The sequence below is a fragment of the Vicugna pacos genome, chromosome 22, assembly GCF_048564905.1.
Source record: "Vicugna pacos chromosome 22, VicPac4, whole genome shotgun sequence".
Lineage (NCBI taxonomy): Eukaryota > Metazoa > Chordata > Mammalia > Artiodactyla > Camelidae > Vicugna > Vicugna pacos.
The window spans coordinates 14,270,854-14,292,230 of record NC_133008.1 but is presented as its reverse complement, the minus strand read 5'-3'; the positions used below and the strand labels follow the sequence as shown (position 1 = coordinate 14,292,230).

Here is a 21,377-nt window from a genome sequence, read left to right as displayed (position 1 = left end):
ACGTTTAGAATGAAAGGACAGGCAGGACATGGGTGTCTCGAGAAGCAGAAGCACTCTGCAGGTTGACGGGTTCTGTGTCTGGTGTTCAGAGGTCTTGCTGACGCCGACTCACACGGGACCCCAGCGTTCCTGCTACCCCGCATTCTTCCGGAGCCTCTCCTGACGTAAGTTTACGGAGCGCTATTTTTGTAGACTTCCTGTAAGTGTTGGGCTGCCCATGCCCCGCAAAGGCTCTATGAAGGCAGTCTAGTTCTACTGCCCAACTTCCAGATTTATCATCAGTTTAAGGGCCAATGAATCAACAGCTCCTGCCCCACGTCAAGGCCACCAACCCTTACCAAGCAGAAATGTAGTGGAGCTGGCTTTGGGCTCCAAGAAATTGTTCGATGAACGTGCTGAATTCGGCAAAAACGGCACCATCCACCCAAGTAGAAAAGTATCTAAATCATCAAATTGGGAAGCGCGGGGCAGCGAGAAGAGGCGGCAGTAAGCGGCCCATCGGCTTTTGTGCAGACATTTAGAGAGGTCCTGGCTATTAAAATACTATTGATTTGCTAGATTTGTGAAGCATTTTCTATTCCTCTTCTTTAGGAGAGCACCAGAAACCAAACAGGATGCTCTAAATACACAGAAGTTTATGTGGAAAGAATGCAATTTGCAGGGGAGAAGAAACTCATAGAAAGAAGAGAAAAAATGAAGTAGTAGAAAGAAGCTTACTAACTACCATAGATAAAACATAGATAAATGACAAGGTCTTACTGCATAGCACAGGGAACTACATTCGATCCCTTGTAATAGGCTATAATGAAAAACAATGTGAAAAGGAATATATATATATATATATATATATATATATATGTATGTATGTATAACTGTATCACTGTTCTGTACACCAGAAACTAACCCAACTTTGTGAATCAACTATAGTTCAACTTAAAAAGAAAAGATAATAGAAAAAATTTAAAAGGGTAGAGGGAAAGGAGATGAGCAAAAGATAAAAAAAAATCCACTACTCAGTGTTCCACCAGGGTCTTGCAACCCAGGAGACAGAAGTGGTGGGGATGAAGGGTCCCTGAGAGGACCCTGCTCACGTTAAGGCTCAAAGCGGAGATGTCTGCTACATTATCAATTACGTGATGTTTAAATAGTTTCAGCAGGTGGCACGCGCCGGCACCTTGCCGTTCATTAGCAATGGGGAAAACCGAGCTTTAACATAGCATCTCTATGGGTGTATTTTACAGAGTATTTTGGAACATATGAAATGTGTCAAAATCTAAAATATTTATGCTGAAGTGTGCTTTTCTGGAAGACATTTATCATAACCAAGATTGTCTCCTTTCATTCTAGTCACAGATAAACAGTCTCCCTGCCTCAGTGTCAGAGTCGCTCCCGAGATGCACCGTTCATACGGAAGTCCACAGGGGTAGGGCCTGCAAGGGTCCTGTCAGGCAAACGGAGACCTGAGTTGCTTCACCTCCCAGCTATGCTATCTCCATGGCACTGAGCATCAGCCTGTTCGCAAAACGCTCATTAATTGTCTGCAATCAATTCTGATATTTCATGCAAATAAGCTTGGTCCCTAAAACAAAGTAAATACACACTTGGTTCAGACAAGGTTTCATTTTCTTTCTAAATTACATCTCAGACACACACAAGCTAGTCCTGAGGCACAGGAGAGGGAGAGGAAATAAGTGCAAACCCAAGCGTTTCTTCGCGGGTGCGGGAGGGGAGTGCGGCTAGGCACACAGAGAACCTTCCAGAGCGAAGGCCAAAACATCTGACTTGGCCATTTGCTTCTGGGGGTTGATGGAGGCCGCTGACGTGTGTTCTAAGCTCTCAGGTCCAAGGTCCATACTGTGCCTTTGAAAAGACTCATTCAAAGATCCTCTCAGAAAAAAAAAAAAAAAAAAGTCCATTGCCCACTGCACACAGATCGCCGTTACTCAGGAGGCCCGGGCCAAGGAACTCTGGAAGCGGAGCGCTGAGAACTCAGCAGTTGGAGAGTGCCTGGCAGCTCTCTTTCTAGTGTCCCTCGGCCAGAAGAAGTGGGTTACCATACTGCTACTCAATCCTGTCTTCTTACCACACAGAATAACCTACCCCAGTGCCTAGCATAGTGCCAGGAACTTCACAGCTGGTCACGTGCAGCTGCAGAATGAGTCCTCCTAGGGCAGGTGTGGTAGGGCTGGGCCCAAATATAAGGCAGAAAGTGCTAAGCCGAGCCACGCTGTCCTGGCTGTGGCCCTCTGGCCCCAACACTAACAGTGCAGAACGATGGAGCGCTCCCGGAATGAGAAAGAGGGCTGCCTTTCTGCCCCACAGATCTCTGCTAGCGAGCATTTGGGGGAGGCCATTTGGAAGAAAGGGAGATTTCCATGTGCACAGAGTGAAGATGAGGAGCAGGAAGGCAGCGGATAGAGGGAAGGCAAAGGATGGCTGTATTTTTTTTTTTTTGAGGCGACTTTTATGATCCTCTCCTTCATACAGAATACTCAGTGTGATTTACACTCTCCTGCCTGTGAATAAGGCGAGAAGCCCCCGCACGTTCATGGTATTAAATTAACTGCTCTAATTTCCCTGGGCAGCTCAGGTTTCGGCAAACAACGCTGAGAGCTAAAACGATACCGGAGTCCATTCAGAAAGGAATCCTCAGACAAGAACTAAATGTAGACTCCCCGAGAGGAGGTTTCTGACTACTGTATTTTTATACTCTGAGAATATAAACAAGTCAGAAAGGAAAGCCAGCGGGAGTGAGGGCTTAAAATAATCTCCACAAACAGCAGACAGGGAGACGGTGCTTTTGTAAGAATTCCCCTCTGTAAGCGTAGTGCTATCACAATTCATCTCTTTCGATCACAATTTCAAATTTCATCACTGAAGCGGGATAGAAATATTTTTTGGCGGTTCAAACATGGAAAGAAGCCTATCTAAATCCTCAAAAAAGGGGCTTCAAAAAAAAAAAAACTGGTTACACTCTTAAGAGCAAATGTACCTCCCAAACACCAGCACCACCAGCACCACCAGCACACAAGAACAAAAGAAGAAAGATGGTTTATGATTTCAAGGATGCATATGAGACCGCAGAAGGAACACCTCGAAAGGAGAAATCTCCAGAAACAGGCTTTGGATAGCTGGGAGAAGTGAACAATTCCCAACTAGTTATCCGGATGCAAGGTTGACATACCAGGGTACGTCTGCCCAGATGTTCACTTCTCATCCAGATGTTCTGGGAGCCCCAGTGCCTTGGCCCATGGATGGTTAAACCTAGCCTCGGGGCACTGTCACTCCGGGGAGCCCCAAATCCAGCTGCAGTGTTTTGCTCCAGGACCGGGGTCCTCTTCATGCTAAGTGGGGAAGGGAGCTAAGGTTCGGCACCTTTCGGAGTTAGTTAAACAGTTTGCTGATTTCTGAGCAAAACTACCTATACGAAATGCACAAGATCAGTGGAAGGACTTCTCCATGAAATGCACAAGGGAAGTCTTACTTAGACATTCAAAGCAAGTCTGTGGTCTCGGAATCCAACAATTAACGAAGCCATAAGAGCAAATGAGTATTATTAGATGTTCACACTGTATTAGGTACCCGGGATACAGAATGACATGTGAGATGTCCTTTGAAAATATTTGAAAAGTTACCACCTGTGGTCTTTACATCTCAATTACCTTAAAAGGTATAAGAGAATTCTAAAAACTGAGCTAATTTGAATTTGTTTTTGATGAAATATATATGTTCCTACATATATATATTCAAAGTGTATTTCTTTTTCTAACCCTGAGGATAAATAGAATGTTGCCACTATGAACAAAAGACCTGGGAAATCCCAGCTTACGTAAAACAAGCCAGAAGACAAAGCATGAAGTAGCCGTCACCTGCTTTTCCTTTCTCCCTGTTATCCAACTGTCCTTTTAGCAGAAAACAAGAAATCTAGCAGTGCTGCTGGAGGTTGTCTTACACGACAGTTTAATATTCTAAAAAATCATTATTGAAAAACAAATTATAAAAGCATTTGTCTTCTGCTGGCTGGGGTCTTCAAAAGAAAAAAAAATAAAGCTCAAGGTTATTTTAACCGGCAAAAGGAAAAAAAAAAAAAAAACGTGTTCAAAAGAAATGCATACACTTCATGTAATTGAGTACTGGTCACACTTTGTAGGCAAATCAAACACTTGATCCAAGCCACGGTCTGCTAATGAATTGTCACTGCCTCTCATCGTTAAGGAGCTACTGTAATTCCACATTAAAACAACATCTCAAATGAGCAAGAAGAGGTGGATCTATTATTTTGCACATTTGGTACACTTGTCCACCGGCCCCAAGAATACACACGTATAGATATGTTTGCTGATCCATGAATTATTTATGTATCCGCAAAGATCCCTGTGTATAGCGCTGACAAGTTTATGCCTATTTTTCCTACATAATAATTACAGGTACTGTTTCCCTACTGTATGCATGTAAATGCAAATGTATATTATAAAATAGGCATAGTAAGCAATAATTGACCTCTAAAAGTTTAACGTGCCTGCGAACAGTCCTGTTTACGGAGATATTTAGATAATTAAATGATGGTTAGTATTCCAAAACTTCAGCCAACCCATCCCACTTTGCAAGGGGACAGAGTCCTGGTTAATTAAACTCTCTGATCGGAACATCTTGCCTAGAACTTAGTTACAAATTGAAGCATGAATTTGTTCCAGCAAGCATTGCTACACACACACATGGCTAGCATTAATACCTTTTATTTGGTATATATCATATTGTTGCTCGACGTATGCAACTTCTCAGCGGGGGAGTAACTGCGTCCACTGCAGTAGATGCTCCTGGAAACAGGCTGTGCGTTAATGCAAACACAGGTGATGGATGAGCACCAAAGAGGCACACCAGACCTTGGAGAATAAAGGCGTGTTTTACACATCACGGGGAAATATCAATAACTCTGCTTCTGTGTTTACATAGTTTCCAGTTTGTTGGGGATTTGGCAAAGGAATTTGTGCAGAAAAATGCAGGGGGTGGGGGGTAGGGGGTGGAAATCCCCGCAAACCAATTTAGCAGGAAGGATAGTGGTTGGAAAGAAGCTGAGCTCTCATTTCTTTTGGACAACTTTCGATTTGAAGCAAACTTCTGGCATTTCTAGATAAATGAAAGAACAACAAACAAAAAGCAAATCCAACGAAGATACCCCACATTCACAACGAGAGAGTTTCTTTTGTTTCCTAGCAGCTTTGAGACCAAGGGACTGAGGGAGGTTGGTTACTGTTTGCAAAATGAGCTCTCACGTTTTGAGGCACACCTCAAACCCAGCCTTTCTTGTGTCAGCCTGATGTGAGGACCAAAGGGCTTCGTATCTAGGATGTCCAACTTGCCAAGGTGTGCCTGGAACGTCCCCCGTTTTAGCACTGAAACTTCTGAGACCTGTCCTGGGAGGGCGTCCATGCCAGGCAAACCTGATGGTTGTGCACCTTATTACAGCCCTGGGGCTGACTGCTGGAAACAGATTTATTCTCAGCACGTCCTTCCTTCACCAGTATCCCTAAACCTGAACATGTCTTGTTGATTCACAAACTCTGATTTCAGTTACGTCAGCTCGAAAAGGCTCCTCACTGCAGCTACTGTAACGTGGGCTGTCCCTTCACAAACACAGCGACGACTAAGCCGGTGGGAGTTCTCCAAGCTGCTGAAATATTATAATGCAGTTCTTAACCTTCCTCGTTGGGAATTAAAATTCCTTTGTGAGGAGCATCCTTGCTGATGTCATGAATACTCAGAGGCCAAACAAATAAAAGGTTGTCTCCATAGTGATTGGGGCAGGTTTGTGGTTTCCCTAGTTACACTCTTGAGCGATAACCATCTGAGGTTCCTCTCTGGCAGAGGAGGGCAGGGATGAGAAATTGGAAAGATGAAATGTGCTTTGGGTAACAGGCCTGAAAGTTATCTCCCACACCTTTGTGTTTTACCTCTTTTTTTTAAATCAACCAGCACAAACTGCAGTGAGTTTTTAAATTTTTTTCACCCCCAAGGAGGTTTTGGAAAATTTCCCTTTGGACTCTAGAGATAAACTATTTCAGCATGAGAACCTGACCCACAAGCGCAGCCAGAGCAGAGCAACTCTTCCCAGACCAAAGTAGCTACAGGCGTCAGAGGGCAGGCAGGATGCTGGTTTTCATTCAGATGCATTCAGCACCACTCAAGGCTGAAGTCTCCGACCTCCCCCAGCCGCCTCGAGGCTGCATCACAGGGAGGGCAAGAATGGCCTCCTAAGACCTCGAAAGATCTTTGTGTTTTGGAAGCACATACATGTTTGATTTTGCAGGTTCACAGCTGGAGAGCATTTGCCCCAGAATGAATCGTACCTTGAGTCCCACCCATATGTGATCCAGATGATATTCCAATGGGACTTTGGACTTTAGACTTTGAAGTTGATGCTGGAATGAGTGCGGGTCTGCTGGGATGGAATGAATGTTATTCTGCATGTGAGAAGGACATGAAATCTGGGGACCAGGGGCAGAATGCTATAGACCGAATGTTTGTGTCTGCCCAAAATTCATATGTTGAAATCTACCCCTCAAGGTGATTAAGAGGTCGGTGGGGTCTCTGGGAGGTGACGGGGTCATGAAAGCAGAGCCTCATGAATGGGATTAATGACCTTATAAATGAGGCCCTTGAAAAGCTCCCTCGCTCCTTCTGTCCCGTGACCCTCTAGCAAAAAGATAGTTGTTTAGGACGCAAAACCTCAGCACACACAGAATCTGCCTGTGCCTTGATCTTGGACTTCCCAGCCTCCAGAACTGGGAGAAACAAACGTCTGCTGTTCCTAAGCTACCCAGTTTAGGATATTCTGTTATTCCAGCTTGAATGGACTGTGATGCCATCCATGCCCCCAAGTCTCAGTTTCTCCATCTGTAAAATGGAGACAATAGCGTTTAGCCTGAAAGGAAGTTCTGAGTATGGAAGTTATGACATGTATGCACTCTGAAATTGCACTCGTGGCATTGCTTAGTTTTCTTTGCTTTAAAACAAATAATGTTAAATATAAGAATATGTCCAGATAATCTCTAAAAGTCTCTTTCAGCTCTGAAGTTATGTGCCCTGAGGCCGATTTCTTATGAGATCTTTAAGAAAAAGTTCCTGCTCATCTTACTCAGATCCTGCTGTGATTTGAGCCTAGCCGTCTATCCCTTCTTCCTCTGCCCCAGACCAAAGCATCTATAATTGAGATACTCGATATATTATTTCTGGACTGAGGGTGGCAGTTCAGACTCATATGCCTTTTGTACTTCTCCAGCGGATGGGAGACTGAAATACAAGGAGCCATCAAAAACCTACACGAAAGGAAATACAAATTCTTCTCTAACCAGGATGACGATGTCAGTATGGGCCCATACTTACAATTCCCACAGGCGAGAACCGCTAAGGAGGGTAATTGCAAAATTTAACCCCATTTCTGGGAGAATGCTTGCAATGAATAACTAATCAAGTACATGTGTTGAGCACCTAAAATAGTCCAATGGCACACCGTCACCTGTGGCATGGGGTTTCTTCATCTTCAGTCCTTAATCTGTGCACAAGCCTTTGACGACTCCCTGTGGCCACACTACAAACTGTAACAGCAGCAACACAACCACAATCATCGCCTCATGCAGCACCCATTCCCATTTATTGTGCATCAGGAATTGAGCGGAGCACCTTCGGTTACCTCCTCCCGGTTGGGTCTCACAACGCCATCATCCCTGTTTTGCAGAAAAGGCAAGTGAGGTGTCGAGCGTCTCATCCATCTCTAGGCTCGGCTCTGAACCCAGGCAGGTCTGTCCGTGCCCGTGGTGACCGCTGGTGATGCTGCTGCTTTGTAAACAGCCCAGACTCCCTAGCGTGGTGCTGTCCCACTCCCCGACGCACCGTGGGGAAGTGCCACACCTCTCGCATGTTTCTGTGCCTCACTCACGCTGGTCTTTACCCCGCTTCCTCCGTTCGGGGAATCCCTTCCCTTCCCTCAAGACCTTCCTCAGAGGCCACATCCTCTCTGAAACCTGCCTGTGAAAACTCGGGCAAAATGAACCGCTCTTTCCAAACCCTCCTGACCCTTCGGGCCTCCCTCCACGACAGCATGTATTTTTCAGCAGGAGGACTAGTTGCCAACACGAGAGGAAACCAAGGTTCAGAGAGAGGTTACGTAGCATCTTCAAGGCACCTCAGCTAATATACATCGGAGGGTCAGGTTCAGACCTGTCTTCCTGATCCAGGAGCCTCGGGGCTTACCCTCCACGCTATCCCACTGCTCTCTGACTTTCATAGTGCAAGGATGGGGAGCCTGTAATATGACTATGCGGACTTAACTCACTCATCTTCGGTTGGAAAGAGGCTGGCCAGAAAAGTCACAGTTTGGTCTTGGCACATGTCACTGGGACCCAGTAGCGTTCACTGGCCTGCAAGCATTCTGACCCAGAAGACGGTAGATGAGGGCAGTACACTTCATAGTGTCCCCTCGCTGTCCCCTGGGTGTCTCTGAATTAGATTTCCTGGGAGTCCTAGGCCACGGGACTTTTAGAATCCTTGGGGAAAGCAGACTGATTTTAGCTCCAGTTGCTGAGGATAATGGGAAGGTGCCTACATCCCTCAGGAGATGCTACAATCCCGGATCGCTTATTGGGGCCCGATGGGCGGACTCCCAACCCGGCTGCAACAGCTTACTGCTTTCTTGAGCTGGGAGGCGAGGCACATCCAGGGAAATGACTCTGCTCCAGGCAAGTGGCAAACTGCACAGATTTTAATCAGTCTTTCCTGGGCCTGGCCTTCCCCAGTGGTGACACAGACTTGTCTTCCAAAGGTGTACAAGCCCCAGGTCCTGAAACAACGGGGCAGCACTCGCCAGGTCGTGCACTCGGATGTGCGGGGTCAGTGGCCATTAGCCAGGCGTCACTCAAAGGTATCTTTGCAGCGGCAGAAGCCAATTAAAATGTGTCTTGTAAGCTCGGTGTAAGGGGATATCAAGGTCCCTGTAATTAACTGCCGAAAAAAGGGGCATCAGAACTCAGCAACATGGGCAGTGCTGATAACTACATCCAATCCAGCTAATGCACAGAACTGAAAGACTCGGGGAGGAGGCCGGCTGCTCTTCCTTCACTGTGACTCCTGATGAATAATGGATGCCTGGACTCATCGCAGCAGGAGAGCAGGGGCAGGAGCTGTCTTGCTCCCGACTGCACCTGCCTCACAGCACCTGGCACACAGGAAGGGCTTGCTACAAAACCCGAGGGGGTCCCGAGGAGATACCACTTCACCCCCACGCGGATGGAAAGGCAAGTGCTGGCAAAGATGTCACAAAATCGGGACCCTCCCACCTGGCTGGAGGGAACATTAAATGGTGCAGCAGCTACTCTGGAGAACATTTTAACGGTTTCTCAAAAAGTGAAACAGGATGACCTGACGACTCACAATTCCACTCCTAGGGCTATACTTCAAAGAACGGAAAACAGGTGTTCAAACAAAAACCTGTACACAAACGTTCGCAGCGCTATTCACAACAGCCAAAGGGCAGAAACGGTCCAAATGTCAGCCAGTGGGTGAATGGATAAACACACTGCAAGCCGGCCACACAATGGAATATTATTCAGTCATAAAAAGGAACGGAATACCGCTACATACTCTAACATGGATGAACCCTGAAAACATGATGCCAAGTGAAAGGGCCAAACAAAAAAGGACACACATTGTAGGATTCCATTTATGTGAAATATTCAGCACAGATAGTCTATAGAAACAGAAAATAGATTAACCTGTTGCAATGGACTGGGGGTGAGCGGGGACTGGGGAATGAGTGCTTACTGGGTATGGGGTTTCCTTCTGGGGGGGGATGAAAATGTTTCAAATAAAAATGGAAGTTACAACACTGCTAATGTAATAAACGCCACTGAACTGCATTCTTTAAAACGGTGACCTTGATGTTATGTGAATTTTACCTTAAAAAAATTTAAAAAGGAGGAGCTTTATGAGCGCATCACACTGAGGGTGATTTTCCTGTGACAATGTCACAGAGAAAGGCAGGGAAACCCAGGCGCAGATCTTATACTAGGCACAATCAGGCTGCAAACCCAATTCTGTCTTACGTGGAAGAGAACATCTCAGCATTTGAAGAGCAATGAGAATGATGGGGAGAAACATGCTGGGGGGGGATTATTGGTAGAACTCTGGGGACACTACCAGTCACTCTACACTCAGGGAAAAATAAAGTCGGTTTAAGCAAGGGAACGAGGGGGTGGTAAACTTGATGGAAAGAGGTAAAAGTCACTGGCTCGATTTCCAAGTCAAATGTAAAACGTCGGGGGATTAGCCACTATTTTGTGTTTTCCACACCACTGCTGCCTCCTCTCCACTGCTACCAGCACAGATAACTCGGAGGATTGTGTTTGCATTTCAGAAGCTGAGTTCTTCATTTCTTTTCTCAGATTGGTTCTCTGGCTTCCCTCTCTGGGAAGGCTGGGAAGGAGACCTCGGCCGATACCCTCGGGGCAGCAAGAGAAGGTCTCTGACCAGAGGTCGGAGTGGGCTGGGGAAGCGATGAGGAGCGACGCCAGGTAAAAACAGTGAGTCACTTCCCCGACTGTTTGGCTGCAAACGCCGGCAGGACTCTGGAGCAGCCGCACTGGTCTCACTAAGCTGAATAAATTCCAAAAAGTTGGATAAGAAGGAAGAAGCCAGAAAAACAAAGGAGAGAAAGGCCTAGGAGTCGAAGGGAACTGAGACGGTTTCCCACCCGGGTGCTAAGGTGAGAGTCAGTTTAACCGACAGTCTGGAAGGACCGTTTTTGCGTCTCTCTTGCTGCTATTAGCTGGTCACGTCAAGCCTGAACGAGGCTTCTAATTCCTCCCCTGATTCCAGAAAAGGGAAATAAGGATATGGCTCCCACTTGAGAACAGAGGGTAAGAAGCCCTTCACTCGGGGGGAAAAAAGAAAAACAAAGATTCTCTTTTCTCCATGTGCCAGCAGCAGAGTTTTTCTTAAGACGCGGTGGTTCGGTGGGGAAGATAAAAACAGTTTGCTCAGGAATCAGGTGACAAGGATCTCTGACCTTGCTGGGTGGTGGCCTAACTTCTCTGGGCTAAAATTTCCCTACCAGTAAAACATAAGTGTGAAATAAGATGATTTCTACACGCCCCTCCTGAGAAGACATTCAGGGCTGCAGGATCTTAATCCAGCCCCTGAATCCTCACATGAGGATTTCCACATTGTGTTGTTACAGGTACTAGCCAAGGAGTCAGGTTTTATTTTAACGCAGTATGTTGAGAATGCAGGTGTGAGTTTCCTCTTGTCTGGAACAGTTAAGATACTGAAGGTCTGAATGGTAGGTTGGCAGAAAAATACCAGTATGAATGAACTGTGGTATTAACGTTTGCCAAAATGCTCCACAGGAACCCACCGACCTCAGACGGCCTCACCAGTGCCCGCCGGGTCGTGATTCGTGGAGCACGTCTGCGGTAGGACATGTCCTGCTCTCTCAAGCTTCTGGATGCTCGTGGGGTCAGAGATGAGCAGTTAGGCTGCTGTGGCTCCCTCTATCTTGCCTCCTTGAAGTGTCCCCTCTTCCTGGTCAGAAACAGCAGGTCTCAGAAACAGGCTTTCCTCCCATTAGTCACAGAGATGACTTTTGAGAAGCGCTGGATAATTTTTATGGTGGCATCCGGAAGCGAAGGCTAGTCTCCCACGTCCAATGGGAGGTTGACAAAATGGGGAACACAGCCTCTGAAGGCAGAAGAGGAGAAAGCCATTCCCCGGCTGACACCCTGGAGTTGAGTGATTTACTGAGAAGCTTCTGGGAGGTGCCAGGACAGAGAACCAGCCTCCTGGGATTTTCCCAAGATTTCCCACTCAAGTACATTATAAATGGGAGTCCTCAACCCTAGAAGTGATCTTGGGACTAGCACTGCTCTTTCTGGCAAGTTTACCCTCTTTTTACAGCCTAGCTAAAGGCTAGGTCCCTCACAACCCCTGGAAGTTGGAGCTGAGGGGGAAATGCTCATTTCCAGGTCAAAGTGCTGTGTTTCTAGGCCATCCAAGCTCCACCTACGTAGCGTGCCAGCCTTTGTCCACAAAGTCTTCCGAAGCAGCCTCCCTGCTTAGGTTCTCCTTTCTTTTATTCCTTAGAAAATTCCTTTTTGAATTCACCACCCAAGGTTTCAGTTTTCCATCCTAGGTTCCTTGAATCCTTACCTGGGTGCCCACATGCTCAGCAGAGGACATGACACATTTAACATCCCAATACACTGGGGTTCCTTCGCCCCTGGCCAGACTAGACACAGGGCGTTCAGGATTCACGTGGGAAATGTGAGATGGAGTGACCTCTGCCATGAGGCTTCTCAAAATAGAGGACAAAGGAAGCCTGGGGTGGGATGAACCCACCAGTCCTGCCACGGCGAGCGATGCCACCTCCCAGGACTTCAAAACTGAAAAGTTGGAACCCATCCGATCAGGGGAAAGGGTTGGACAGTCAGAGCTAACATTTCCTTTGTCTGTGATGGATAGCCACTTTGGAACTATTTCCTGTCCGGATTTATCCTTCGGTCAGCACTGCAGTGGAAGCAGGGGGTGGAGGGATGGGGTCTCTTTCGGTCATGACGCGCTATACGAACCCCTCCAAGAAGAGTGCAGAGCTTGAATTGTGTCTCTACAAAAGGTTTGCATTAACTGTAATGAAGCAAATGACAAAATCAATAAAGTGGGAATCGTGCGGCTGTCATAAAGATGATGTAAATCCAGGGTTCACAATGGTTATGAAGCTATTTAGAATTGTAATTAAAACCAGCCCCATTTTTTTCAAGATAAAAGCCCCTTTGACAACCATAAATGCAAGCTACAGGAAATTTTCAACAAATACATTCAAAATTAATGTATGGCACCAAGATGGCATAAATTAACGGAAGATAATCCATAAGCCCAGGCTTCAGAATGTAAGAGCACTGAGTAAAGAGATTTCGATTTCGCGTTTGGTTTTCAAGCGATGCGGTTTTCAATTTTAATCAAGTTAAAGCTTGACAGAGCACTTAGAGACTCTGAATGAATGGCATATTTCTGACAACTACTTTTCAATGAGACTGAAAATGCTGTCTCTGTATTTGCCCAACTTGAGATCTGACAGCGTTTGCTGTTTTATGCATCCCACGTATTTCAGAAGAGACTTCAGGAGTGTGTGCGGGTGTCTGTGTGTATGCAGAGATGACCTTTTTGTTTCCTTCAGGAGTTGGGAGTGGGATGAAGTGGGAGAGGCAGGGGACGGGATACCCAGTCTTCCAGTCCTAATGAGTTATCTTCCTTGAACTTACTTTCTGAGCCCTGATTGTGAACTGTAACACTGAGATTTCTTGCGAAATATCCACCTCCCTCCCTCCCTAACTACCTATCCAGCCACCTAACTTCAGGGCATCGCTGTTGGCTTTCAGGTCATTAACAATATCCTCCACTGTGGCCTTCAGCCCTGCCGAAGGAGATGCCAGCCCTCTGGGGGATTACAACTGTGGAGTCACAGAATGTCAGTGCTGCGGGCACTCTGAGAGACCATCAGGTCCAAGTCCACCATTTTTAACAAAAAAGAGGAAAGTGAGGATTAGAGAGAGAGAGAGAGAGTGACTTAAAATCCTAAGAGTAGTCAGGACTTGATCAAGAACCCCTCAGGTCACATGATTTGGGGAGGGAAGAGTGACATATGATACACCAGGGGGAAAAAATAAGACAGAAATGATGATGAATGTGTATTGCCATCAGAATTCAGGGATGCTTGAGTCTTTCAACCCATTTTGGGCTTCAGGTGTGGTGAGATGGTGGTTGGGGGGAGCTAATAAGAAGGAATCGAGGAATCCCACGGGTTTGGGGTATATTCATGGATTTAAATTTTCTGTATTGTATGATGGCTGACATCTTAGGGGGCCTTGCTGACCGAGGAGAGACTCCCTCTCTCAGAGCTGGTTTATTCCTTGAGATAGTCAACAATTTGTCAGTCATTCCATCTTTCATATACAAACTAACCAACCCCGAGTCCATACCCCCAACCACCTCCTTTATCTCTCACACACCAAGCCGATATCACCCCTGCCTAAGTCACCTGTGGGCCAGGTATCAGACCACCAGGGACAGCTCATATGCCCATGGTCCCACTGGCCAATCCCAAGCTGTTTACTGAGCCCCGTCTTGCCTTTCCAAAGGAAACCCGAGTAAAGGCTGTGGTCTCTGCCTCCCCTCCCTCTTGCTTCTGCTCGCCGACTCTGGTACTCCTCTGCGTGGCCCTACATGGTGTGGTGTGCCTCCCATTTCTAGGAGAACTCCGAGGAACAACCAAGTTTTCTTTCAATGGCGCTGACCTCCTTGGGTTCGCACTCGATCACCTTTATAAAGTAAGACCCGGACACAGGTCACGGGGACCCAGGTTTTGGCTACAACTCCTGCTTGTGGTCTGAATGATCCTGGACAAGTGTAATCACCACATTTTTCCAAGGAGAGGTGTGGACAGTGTTTTCTTCAAGTCTCTTTCTAGCTTGGCAAGTCTATGACTCTAAGTAGAGCGACCCGAATCCCAAGTCCTCCATTCAACAGGCAGCGGGACTGATGGCAGCAGAGGAGCCGTAATGCCAGCCAGACCACTTAGTACAAAGGCACAGCTCACTCTGGTCTCAGGAGTAGGGCGGGCAAAGAGAAGAATTCATTTCGGGAAATCTAACTGCATTAAGGAGCTGATTCCAGAAAACTGTCTTGGGTGGATAGTTCATTGCGGTGGCTTCTGTGACGAGCAATCCAGCTGAGTAGTTCTGTGCAGCCACAGCTCAGTTACACTGCCTGCCCGCAGGCTCTCCAAACCGTACAAGGGCCACCTTAACTGCCAGCAAGGTGCAGAGGCTGTGAAGCACCTTCACAACGGACCCCAAAGGGAGCTGAACGCCAGCATTCACTTTAAGATGGCCTGAGACACGGACAGAGGCCCCAGGAAGAGGCTGATTCAAACCATCCGACCTTTGAGATGCATGATAAGGAAGCCCCTTAAAATTCAAAGCCGGAACCCCTAGCCTGGGGGCCTTGGGAACTTAGTGTGCAGGGAGACGATGGGCCTTTTTTTTTTTTTTTTTTAACAATAGCAACTGGGGCTACAGCGAGAACATCACTTAACGAGCTACAGGAGATGCAATTCGGAGAGACGAGCCTTCTCTTTTGAGAGAGAATAAAATAGGACCATTTCTAAAGCAAAGTGTAGAATCTTGGCTTCGTGGTCTATGTATTTTCCCTGCAGCCGGCTTGGCCGGACACCAGGCCAAAGGAATCCCTTGGGATATTTAAAACAAGGCATGAACAGTAAAAGCAGATTAAAGGGAATGGGGGCAGGGAGACTCTGCTTACGGGAATTTGTGGAAAGTCCCTTTTGTTTAAATCCCTATGAAATGTCTTAAATTTTGAGTGCAGAAAACTCCAGAAACTGATGACAGTTAAATTGAGGTTTCACTGCCTGGCGGGGTCCTCTTTCTCTGTTATTCTGGGTTGAACCACCAGCACCCAGCCACACCCTCCTCCCCATTCATTTCTTTCTCATCCATAACTCCCAAAGATCATCTAAGAGAAAGCTGGGTCTTATCTTCTTCATTGTCTGGCTTGGGTAACCATGTGTGCCAGGAAGGAAGGAAAAAAACACCACGCATGAAACAAAATGCTCCAAGACCCAAAATGCTCATGGACCCAAATTAAACAGCAGAGTTTGCTGCGCCTGACAACTGCACAACGGCTCCACATCTGTACCTTTCCCGTGAGTCGACGCCCTGGTTGCTTTCAGTGACCGCGCAGAATGCACTCTGAATTTGGGTGTGGAGTCTTATTTCAGAAAGACTCAAGCAAACATTTGCAGGTTGGTGGGCTGAATATGCTTAAGTAGACAAAAGCGATATTCAGGAGGTGATCTAATTGACATTTTACTTGGGCAAGAGAACTGAGGCCGCCCAACGGCAGGCAAATTCATTTTCCAAAGGTCAGGGGGTTGGCTGCTGGTGATTCGTTGTTGCAAGATATCTCAGGGCTGGTCAAGGCCACAGTCAGAGATGCCCGTGGAATACAAATAATTCCCCTCATTCAAAACCGGCAGCCAGGACCAGGGGTCAATGCGGTGGTACTTATGCAAATGGTAATGATCACAGTTTCCAGTTACGGAGGGTCAGCCGGGACAGAGACAGGCGGCCTGGGGGCACGGCCAGCTCAGAGTCTTGTGAGTTCTTGCTCAGAAAAGCACAATCTGGTACCTCGTACCAGAGAATCAGGTGAAATAGGAGTGCTCCCATTCTCTGGGTTGAGATCAGATGGGTTCCTTTAACTCACAGAAAATTTTTTTTAGTATATAAATATATGCACACGATAAAGGGAAGTTCAGGGAGCCTCAAAGAGTCCGGAGGAAAAAGCGACACCCTCTCCCGCCCTGTCCCTCCAGTTCCGCACTTTGCTTCCCCAGCAGCAACTACTTGCAGAATTTTCTAGAAATTTGTCCAAAAAAAAATTTCTCAAATCTAAAAGCCAATGAGAACAAATACAAGCATGCACTTTTAAAAGCAACGATGGTTAAAAAAAAAAAAAAGGCAACAACTCTCTTGCATCTTGTGTTCTCATTTATCAGCTTTGGATGCTGTTCTGTGTTACCTTTAAAGATTACTCTCACGGCCCTTAGCTACCCTGTAATAGTCCAGGGAACGACACACCATGATTCATCTCACTAGTGTCCTCTCGATGGACATTTAGGTGGCTCCCAAGACATTTTCTCTACCAATGACGCTGACCTATACACCTTTTGGGGACTTGGATGAGTTTATTTTTTTAAATAAACTCATAAAAGTTAAATGGATGGATTGAGGAGTATGTGTATTTTCGACTTGGATAGCTGCTGCCAGATTCCTCGTGAAGGGGGTTAAACCAAGCGACACGCCCACCGTCTGTGTGAAACACTGCCCCGCACCTTTGCCAGCTCATGTCCTATAAACTCTTACCAAGCACTCAAGAAAAGAAATCTTTGCAATCACATCTATATTTCATGGGAAGAAGTGGGATGCACTGCCCTGGCATGAAGAAAATATATTGATTAGAGCTTTCTTTCCCAACTCATGTGAGCTTTCTCAAACCATGGACATAGGGCAGGTTCTCCCTCCTCTGGCATTTGCTATTGTCGTTTTTAAGTAATGTATGTTCATTGTAGAAATATTTAAAACACAGGTAAAGTTAAAAAAAAATAAAATCACTTAGGTGTTTATTCAAGAGAAATGAAAACAAAAGTGAATGTTCATGCAGTTTTATTCACAACAATTAAAACCTGGAAACAATCCAAGTGCCCATCAGCAAGGGTATGGATAAACGGATTGTCGGATATCCGTACGGTGGAGTATTTCTCAGACAATAGAACATAAGATGAATTTCAAAATACTACGCTGAGTGAGAGAAGCTGAATACACAAGACATCATACTGCATGAGTCCATTTACATGAACTGGTTCTACAGATAAAACTACGGAGAGTGACACAGAGCAGGCTGGTGGCTGCCAGGGCTGAGGCACGGGAGAGGGGACTGACTCTGCCGAGATGCAAAGCACATTCTGAGTCCATCACAACAGACTTGTGAAAATGTGTTGAACTGTGGAGTTAAAAATGGGTGCATTTTTTGTTACTGCTTTCTTTATCGAAGCATAGTTGATTTATAATATATTAAAAACATTTATACAATTTTTAAAGGTTACTTTCCATTTATAGTTACTACAAAATATTGGCTACATTCCCCATGTTGAAAAATATATCCTTGTAGCTTATTTTATACCTAATAATTTGTACTTTCCACTTCCCCCCACGTCTGTATTGTCCCTCCCCCGCCAACTGGTAACCACTAGCTTGTTCTCTGTGAGTCTGCTTCCTTTTTGTTACATTCACTAGTTTGTTGTATTTTTTAGATTCCACATGTACATGATATCATACAGTATTCGTTTTGCTCTGTCTGACTTATTTCACTTAGCATAATGCCCTTCAAGTCCATCCATGTTGCTGCAAACAGCAAAACTTTGGTTTTTTTAACAGCTAAGTAATATTCCACTGCATATATATACACCACATCTTCATCTATTCATCTACTGATGGACACTTAGGTTGCTTCTGTACCTTGGCAATTGTAAATAATCCTGCTGTGAACACTGGGGTGTATGTATTTTTTCAAATTTGTGTTTGTGTGCCTGTGTGTGTGTGTTTTGATATATAAACCCAGGAGTGGAAATGCTGGGTCCTATGGTAGTTCTATTTTCAGTTTTTTGGAGAAATTTCCATACTGTTTTCCACAGTGGCTGCACCAAGTTACGTTCCCATCAACTGTGTACAAGGGTTCCTTTTTCTCCACATCCTTGCCAACAGTTGTCATTTGTATTCTTTTTGATGGCAGTCTAAAATGGGTGCACTTTAGGGTAAGTGGATTGTACCTTGATAAAACAGAATCTTGGTTTACGTCCTTTGGACTTTATTTCCCATGCAAATACATACATGTATAAAACTATATTCACATTTTATTAATGTACCTTAAACGTATCTTCCATTTTTTTAATTAAATGGGAGCATATATGGCTTGGTAATCAGATTTTAAAAAATCTTAACGATATATTGACTGGATTCTGTATGAGTTTAATTCCTTATCACGCACAGAAACAGTCAGTAGTTTCACCTTCCTGCCCACCCCAGCCTTAGGCAAAAAAAAAATCATCCTGGTGGAGTAACTAAGTTCGAGGTAGCACTATGAATTCCGACATCTCTTGTTTTAGACGCCTTCTTCCTTCTCCCTGCAAGATGCGTGGACTAAAGTGGCCTCCGGCAGATGGCAACCCCTCTCCCCGCCCCTCCGTCCCCCGCTGGGGCCATGTTTCGTGGTGCAGTGCAGTCAGTCAGGGCCAAAGCTGGGCCAGACTCATCCGCAGCTGGTAGGGCGCTCGCACGGAGAAGCTCTGAAGAAAACCGGAGGTCCTCCACCCTCCACTGTTTGGGGAAACAAAAGCCTGAATGGACCTGAAAGGGAGGCTTTGTTCTCTGGCTTTGCTCCAGGGGAGGCCCTCCCACATTCTCCAACCACCCTCCAATGCACCTCCTCCCCTGACAGCATTCCAAGGGGTTGACAAATTAAGAGCTACAAAGGCTGAGGCACGAGGCACAAAAGGAGTCAATGCGAATCCCAGCCGACGCCTCCCTCGCCCCTAAAGGCACACAGGGAAAGTCCAGCATCATAACAGACACTTGCCCAGCATCACGCGGGGGTAGGTGCTCCCCCTTTCAATCCTCCGGGCCTTTTAGCCCTCATTTTAATTCTGGATGGATTTCCCACTTTTGTTTTAAGAATAGTTAACAACTGGAGTCAGATGAACATAGATTCAAATTTCAGCTCTGCTGTGTGCAATCTCAGCAAACTGCCTAACTCTGCAGAGAGCACATTTTTTTTCATCTTTAAATGGGATCATCCTGCCCTCTCCACTTGCCGCCTTAGGTCTGGGAGAATCTTGTGCCCTTTTTTTTTTTTTTCTTAAGCTGATTTGAGTGTTTCTTTCAACCAGATGGATCCCTAAACATATTGTACATGGTTTATGTAGTTAAGATGCTATTACAGTTTTGTAACTCTTGCTTTTTCCATGTAACATCTATAATAAATATATCTCCATACCAATAAGAAAAAAAAAAGGGACACCACCACCAACCCCACTGGGTTGTTACAACAATTAAATGAGATAATAATAACTAATATTGAAAGTGCTCACTCTGTGTCACTGCTAACTGCTTTACAAACACTGTCTGATTAGGTACGACCTTTAGTCTCCCTGGGGAAAACAAAAGAACAAAAGAACCAAACCAAACCAGAACAAAACAAAGCTTCAGCAATTAGCCACTTACTCAAGACCAGCAGGGAGAGCTGGGACTCATACCCAGGTTTCACTCATGTCCAGGCTAACTCCTTATTCAGCATGTCAGTGGCTCTCAAACACTGGACCAGCTGAAGAGTGGGTTAAAAACCCAGATTCTTGAGCTTTGACCTGAACTTATGATTCACTCAGTCGTTAACAGGGCTCAGGAATCTGCATTCTTAACAAGGTCCAGGAGATTTAGAAGCAGGTGGTCGCCAAAGTACATTTGGAAACATTGCACATGGTTATAAGGAAACAATATAATTATTACTTTAAAAAACAAAAGAAGAGAAATTCTAGGGTGGGCCAGGGAGAGAGGAAGGAGGGGACCTATAGGATTTGTGAGCTCTGGTCATTTCTCAAAGAAGAGGCAGGCAGTGACAGGGTTGAGAGGATGCTGGCGACAGTGCAGGCACAGAGATGGATGTGCATGAATTGAGTAAACAGTCTATCTAAATGAATAACCATGACTCAAGCTAAAGAATGTGCCGGTCCCGGGGGATCTGGAGGCTTTGGGATGCTTCAGTGAAGATGACTGCTGGGTGTGACTTTAAAAGGAGCAGAGCAGAGGCATCCACTTCAGGAAGGGGCCAGGGCCATACCCTGATGCAGCAAACCCACTTCCTGGCAGAGTATTTGGCCTCAAAACACCGTGGAATGTGGTCGAAGGGGAAGTTCAAGTCGAGAGTCAGCGCTCTACTTGGTGAAATTAGCAACGATCCACACGGTACGGTTTCAGGAGTTTATGCTCCCAAATTTGTCCTTCTCCAGCTTAACTGTCTTAACTGTCACCATTAGAAATACTCTTTCAGGGCCCTTGGAGACAGGTGGATTTTAACTGGATTAAGGAATTACAGCACTACGACCTGCCAACACACTAGTGAGGATCAGATAATTGAAACGTGAGGCTTTGGGACAAACCTCCAGAACCTCCCCATTCCTGTGGCAGGCTCACCCAGGGAGTGGGAGGCACCTCCTGCCCGTGGCTGAATCTGACCCACAGATGGTGTGTGTGATCTGCCCTGCCCAGTGTAGACACTCAGTGTTTCAAGAGATTTTGCATTAGATGCCAATATTTCAAAATCAGATGATTTCACGTAGAAATTGAAATTTCTTGCTTTTTCAGAAAAGTGAAAAAATAGTGGTTAAAGCCAGGCTTCTGTGCCTCTGCGGGAGCTGACCAGCAGTGATGCTGAGATGGAGCCCCCGTTCTCCAGTTAGCCAGACATCCCATCACCTCCTGCTCCTCCTCACACAGCACTCAGAATGAGTGTCCAGCTGCCATGTGACAATGCATGGTAGGTACGTTTATAATCCCTTATGGAAGGGTTTACTTTCAACAAACTAGATCACAGAAAATCTCCAAGACCACCAAACCAAACCCCCAAACCGTCCCTTCTCTTCCAACCCTGCAGATCAACAGCACAGCCATAAGATATTCTGTCTTTGTGTCCGTGAAGGTGGA

General features: G+C 45.9%; 1 protein-coding gene and 1 long non-coding RNA gene across 2 annotated transcripts in view; one reads left to right on the top strand and one right to left on the bottom strand.

Annotated features, from left to right (window-relative positions):
* The window catches only part of SLIT3 (slit guidance ligand 3), a 572,835-nt gene that overhangs the window by 158,052 nt on the left and 393,406 nt on the right, over positions 1-21,377 (bottom strand). The window lies entirely within an intron of this gene.
* On the top strand, positions 10,689-12,715 carry LOC140688347 (uncharacterized). The gene is made up of 2 exons (XR_012062988.1): positions 10,689-10,756; positions 11,400-12,715. It is a non-coding gene; the product is annotated as an uncharacterized lncRNA (long non-coding RNA).